This window comes from Apis laboriosa, unplaced genomic scaffold (genome assembly GCF_014066325.1).
Source record: "Apis laboriosa isolate Shangri-la unplaced genomic scaffold, ASM1406632v1 scaffold14_cov150, whole genome shotgun sequence".
NCBI lineage: Eukaryota > Metazoa > Arthropoda > Insecta > Hymenoptera > Apidae > Apis > Apis laboriosa.
The window spans coordinates 1297140-1303318 of NW_025221798.1; the positions used below are offsets into that span (position 1 = coordinate 1297140).

At 26.8% G+C, this 6179-nt stretch overlaps 1 long non-coding RNA gene across 1 annotated transcript; it reads left to right on the plus strand.

Annotated features, from left to right (window-relative positions):
• The first annotated feature begins 2176 nt into the window (after nucleotides 1-2176).
• LOC122710646 lies at nucleotides 2177-3821 on the plus strand. The gene is made up of 3 exons (XR_006345968.1): nucleotides 2177-2420; nucleotides 2575-2688; nucleotides 3461-3821. It is a non-coding gene; the product is annotated as an uncharacterized LOC122710646 (long non-coding RNA).
• Nucleotides 3822-6179: the final 2358 nt, after the last annotated feature.

Below are 6179 nucleotides of genomic sequence, written 5' to 3' on the forward strand. Positions count from 1 at the left end.
ATTCAAGTATTATTACACAATGTGTATTTTGTTATATCAAACAATTTTTATAAATATTTCTTTCGCAATATTTTTTTCTTAAAATATATATTATTTGTATTTTAATAAAACAAACATTCCTTTATACATTCCTTTTTTTATCTCTTCTTACAACAGAACAATAAAGTTTAACAAAAAACAATTCCTCTTAATCATCTCAATAATTTGAGATTTAACGAGTTTCTTGGTTAATTAAAAGCTTATTTTGAATAGCAGATTACGATTTCTCTTCTCTTTTTCTTTTTTTTTTTGCTGCAGACTGAAGACGATGCAAGAATCGCCGAGTGGAAATGTAATGGGCAGCTGGCGATTGTAAAAGCTTGTATTTCCGGAAACCGTGACGCTTGTTAGTCGATCTGGCACAGGTGTGTCACATGTACCTTCGAGCATTTAGCAGAGGACATTCTTAAAAAAAAAAAAAAAAAGAAAAAAAGAAAAAGATACGGTAAGATCTCATGTGTTTTAAAATTATACATACATGCATTTATAGAGTGTATCGTGAATCACGCAAATTAATTACATCGTGATACAGCTGCGTGAATACGTGTCCAAACGACAGGTTTATGGTAAAAGAGGTTTATTGTCTCACCATGGCCACCTAGCGTCGATCTCGGATAAGAAATTGTTATTAAACCTGTGGAGCTGTAATTTAGCGTGCGTTTGACGTGATTTCTTGTTTCGTTATCGTGGGCTTTGTTTTGTTATCGTAGAAACACGAGAAGCTTGGTATTAGTGTGTTATATTCTATGATTTTAGATTTATAATAGGATTGGAAAAATAGGTATGATCATGTGTAAAATATTATTTCGTTTATTTATTGGATAAATTTTCAGTGTATTTTTATGTGTTTTCATGTATGTTTTATCGCACTTTTATATAAAATTTTCTTTTAAATTTATGAAAGACATGTGATTGTTTTTCTGAATCCTTAAAAAAGTTAAATTGATTGTACATGTGATTCTCTTTTTAATAATTTTTACAGATTTTTTTTTAATAATGAATGGAAATATATTGAATTAAAGAAAATTTTGAAAATTAGATAGATGAAAAATTTTATTTCATATTTTTTTTAATAGGCTTTTGTCAATCATATCTAAAAAATTGTAACAACTTTACAGAAACAAATTACACTATAATATCCAAAAGTCATAAAATTATTGATGAATCAAATGAATTGATAATCACATCTATTGGCTGAGTTGATTTTTTCTACAAATTAATGAGATTTTTTGAAACAAAATAAAGTGAAGATAAATCATGAATAGAAGCAATAATAATAATCTTTTTACTTTATGCAATGCAATACGAATAAAGAATAAGTGAATAGCCTTTTTGTGCCAAAAAGTTTGTAAATAGCACACTAGCTTCTCATCTCTAAAGTATATAATGTATGATCGTGCGAAATTGTTGACAGATAATATATGCGGACTCTACAGACAATGTCTATTAGTATAAATGAATTTTAATATAAATACGATCAATGAATGTCACTAACATCAACACATTCATAGTCTCAAAATGTTAAATAAAAAATTCATTTATCTACATATGAGTAAGATAGGTTATTGCTATCATAGATAATATCAACTCACAAACTATTCTAGAATTCATATTTTACATTTTATTATCTACAAAACCGTATATAGAATCGCAATATAGAAATAATTATATTTGTCTAATTGAATCAATATAAACCTTTACGCATATTTAACTTAATCTTCATTATATACAAATAGTCCATAATCTGTAATCATAAACAATTCTATTACTAAGAGGCGTTATATTATTTATACACTACACTAACTTTTACCTTATTATCACATTTATCATTATTCACTGACAAGTTCGTGCACAATCTATGCCTGGACGAAAAACAACCGAACAAATTATTGCGTCGCGTATGTATACCAAGAAACACCATATATCGAGCGAGGAATCTCCAGTGGACGCCAATTACAGCATATTAAACTCTTATCGATCATGCCCTGTTTTTCGTCCCGTTCCGCGGCGCCATTAAATTCAGGAATCTAGTCGCGGAATGTCGTCGCATGATCTCGCCAGAGGGGAGCACTAGCGCGAGGCCAGTAGCCTAAGCAGACGATACTATTCATGGCGGCGCATAAGTGGCATTCTTCGACCCGTTAAGATCGAGCAATCGATCGCTGTTCAAACATTTCTTCGATTATATGGAATGGTTCCCTACTCTTGCGCGAGATTAAAGTTACGCTTTATACGGTGAAGTTATTCGTCGAGAGGTTTGAATGCCGGTCGCATGTGAATTCTTATCTGGAACTCATAATATAGCTCTTTGGAACTTGACGAAACAACGGTGCCATTACGTTACTGTTGTCGTCTGCCTCATTTCTCGAAAAAGAAAAAAGGTAGATATACTACAAGTTCTGTTTGTAGCGATAAATTACGCAGCATAGGTAAAGAGTATTTAGTATTGTTCCCGTGACTTTACGAGCCGAATTTATGTGATTCGAAAAAGTGAATGATAAAAAAATTTATTAATTTAATATTTTGTTTATCAAGGGAAGACGAGACAGTTATTGCGGCTATTGAGGAAAAATGATGGAAAGAAGATCGAAGAATAATTGGTCGATCAACGGAGGTGTCAATGGAAAAAATAGGTTATGGAACGTATATGTATGTATGTTTGTAAATTCATAAAAAGTTATATATGTCTATGTATTCATATTTTAAGTTATATTTTATCTCCTTGAAATTTGAAATCTGAATCAAGCGATTATAATTTTTATTATAAACACAAAATTTAGTTAGATTTATTAAGAATAGTAGCATAAATTGATTACCAATGAAAAATCGTGTAATATATTTAAGATAATCATGAATCTAAAAGATTGATATTATATTGCAACTTAGAATTTAATTTATTTATGTATTCTTCAACATTAATAAATTTAGGTTAAAAGCTTAGAAAAAAGTTAATATTTATATATGTACGTAATTTCTATTCTATATTATTATTCTATCTATATTGATTTTGTAATTCATTTGTAAAGTATATATTCTTTCTAATATTTAGAAAAATAATTCATCAAATTCATATTTTAATAAAGTTCTGATATTCTAAAAAGTTTAGATATTACTATATAAAGGAACTTTTATTCCATTTAAAATGAATAAAAAAAAGAAATATCATTATATTAGATAATTATTTCTTCATAATATCACTTTTCTAACACTTTCAAAACTTCACTTCGAGCATCGCAAGTGAAACAATTAACCGCACGATATGTTCCTCGCTCTATCACGTTACCGATCACGATTATTCTCGCAGATAATTGGATTATTATTCGCGGCGGTCATCTCATAAAAATTAACCGCTTCATTCGTATCGCTGCCATCGATCATTCATTATCCTTTTTTTCTTTTCCGATAAAATTCGTGTATGTAGAAATTATCGTCAGGATCCAGTGCCGCCTCTCCATAGGCGGAATCGACAGACGAGCGACCAAGTGTCGAAAAAGTAGATCAACCATGTATTACCCGCTCGTATATTATGTTTAATGGCGATCCCTTCTCCTACGTTCTGAGTAATTTTACGCGATACTCAATATTCGCCGCGGTTATATATGCGGACCTATCATGGAAAAATTGCATCGAAGGACAGTATCCTGAGGGGCTGCATGTTGTGGCATCGAATGTTCGATAATTTATGAAAATGTTTGTAAAAATTTGTGATATAAATATTTTATGAAAATTTATTGTTATTTATATTATAAATGTTCGTGAAAAATTTGTGTTATGGAATGTTTATGTAAATTTTTGAAAATTTATGTCTAATTGTTGTTATAAATGTTTGTGAAGATGTGTGATACAAATATTTTTTGAAAACTTATAAAAATTTGAAAATTTTTTTTAATTGAAAGATGTTTTATGAACATTTATGATACAAATATTTATGAAAGTTTTATATTAAGAAATATTTGAAAATTTATATTTAAAATTGTTGTGAAAATTTATACAATGTTTGTGTAAAGTTGTGTGAAGTGAAAGATTTTATAATGATAGGAAGAAAGTATATGAAGTGTTTTAGAGAAATAAAATATAATGATTCTCTATGATGATGAGAAAATATATCATTTTGTAACAACTATGATAATTATTATTATTAATTAACAAATAACAAGATTCTTATAAATATATTTAATTTACAAATAAAAAGAAATAAAATAAATGAATATAATATCGAAAATTAATATTATACTAAATAATGCACAATTGCTAATTATGTGTAAATAGGAATAAAATAAAAATGAAAATTATAAATAAAAGTCAAGTAGACATTAGAGTGTCTATTTTGTGATATTGTGCTGAACTTACTTAAATAATAATGCAGTAAAAAAAACTAATATGTACTTGTTGAAGTGTGTTAATGGTATGTACATTATACTTTTAGTATTATATGTTCTTCAATCTCTAACACATGCTATATAAATCATGAATATTAATTACATGCACTTTTTTATTAAAATTGTTCATATGCTAATACTTTGTATTCTCTGCAAAGTATTTAATTAACCTTGTAATTGTGCAGTGGAATCTCATTAAGATTCATATACTTTAACAAAATACATAGTTTCATTGTATTAACTGAAAAATTTTTTAACTTTTAACTTTCTTTAAACATTTAATTTTATAGCCATAAAAGCAATGTAATAAAAATTCAATTTATTATCTAATTATTTGAATTCTTTTATAATACAATTGAACACAATTATATTATTCATAATTCTGGAATGTATCCTTAAGTATTCAATAATAATGTGAATATTATTGTATGTAATTTCAGAATTAAAATGTTTTCAGACATCGTTTTTATCCATATTCTCCAAAAGAACTCGATAATATTACACGGTTAAACGATCGGTTATTTTGTATCGATTCCCATATAAAAAGAATTCTCTCATGAAACGGTTAATTATCAACCGTTCACCTGTTCCGCCATATTAACTTTTTGTACATTTTATTCTCTTATTCTCTTATACCTTTTATTCAATTATTCTTCATATGTCGTTTCTTAATTATTTCTATTATTCTTATATTATACAATTATTTCAAATATTATTATTCTTTAACTTAATCTATTTACGTGCTTCGAGAAATCGGTTCTTCAATTATTCATCTCTCTTTTATTATTATATTATATTTTATTATCCTCTTCTTCGAGACGAAAATTGATTCGAATTTTAAATTAACGATACTACAAGTGTATCGTTTGTATTGTTATATTTTTATTCATAATCGATATCAACACTTTTTTTTATCTCCAATTAAAATTGAATAGAGATAAAGTTAAGTTTGATACATAAAGTGGATGATCAAATTGTTATGAATATTGAATTAAAAATTCCACTCTTTTAAAATTTTAATTAAAATTTTATATTTAACTTTTCGAAACATTCAAAAAAAAGATCATTTATAATGATAAATCTATCATTAAGATAAACAAAAGCAATCTTTTCATAATGGTAAAGAATTTATAAGAATTGGAAATTATTTGAAAAATTATAATAAAATAAGAAATTACATAAAAATCATTTTTTTATTCAAATAAACTAATATACAATCAAATAATATTTATCCATAAAATAATACAAATAAGATAATGCCTTAATAATTTTCGAATTTATCAGTTCAAATTTACTTACGAATTACTTAATCTCATCGCTATTCATGGATATAAGCAATCACCATAAAAATGTATTATGCCATTACTCGTATTAATTTTTATTTTTGAAAAAAGCATTCATCGAATCATTATCCAATGCACACGTGATACTAATTTTTTTCACTTTTTCAATTTTAAAACCGCTATTAATAGCAATATAAAACGCAGTTGAAGTACATTATTCTAGATGATAATTCACTTTTTTTTATATTATTATTTAATTATTCATTGTATGTATCTCCTTGATCAATTTTTATTCGCTCAATTATTATCATGATTTGCATATATAGTTATATTTATCAAGAATCGATGCCAGTTCATAAAAATGACTTACCACAATCACGTCGTGTATCGATAATAATCGAATGAATATTGGAAACGTAAGTGGCGTATTTGTTACCTCGTCGAAATAGAATGAAGAAATATAACTGTCGTATGGATT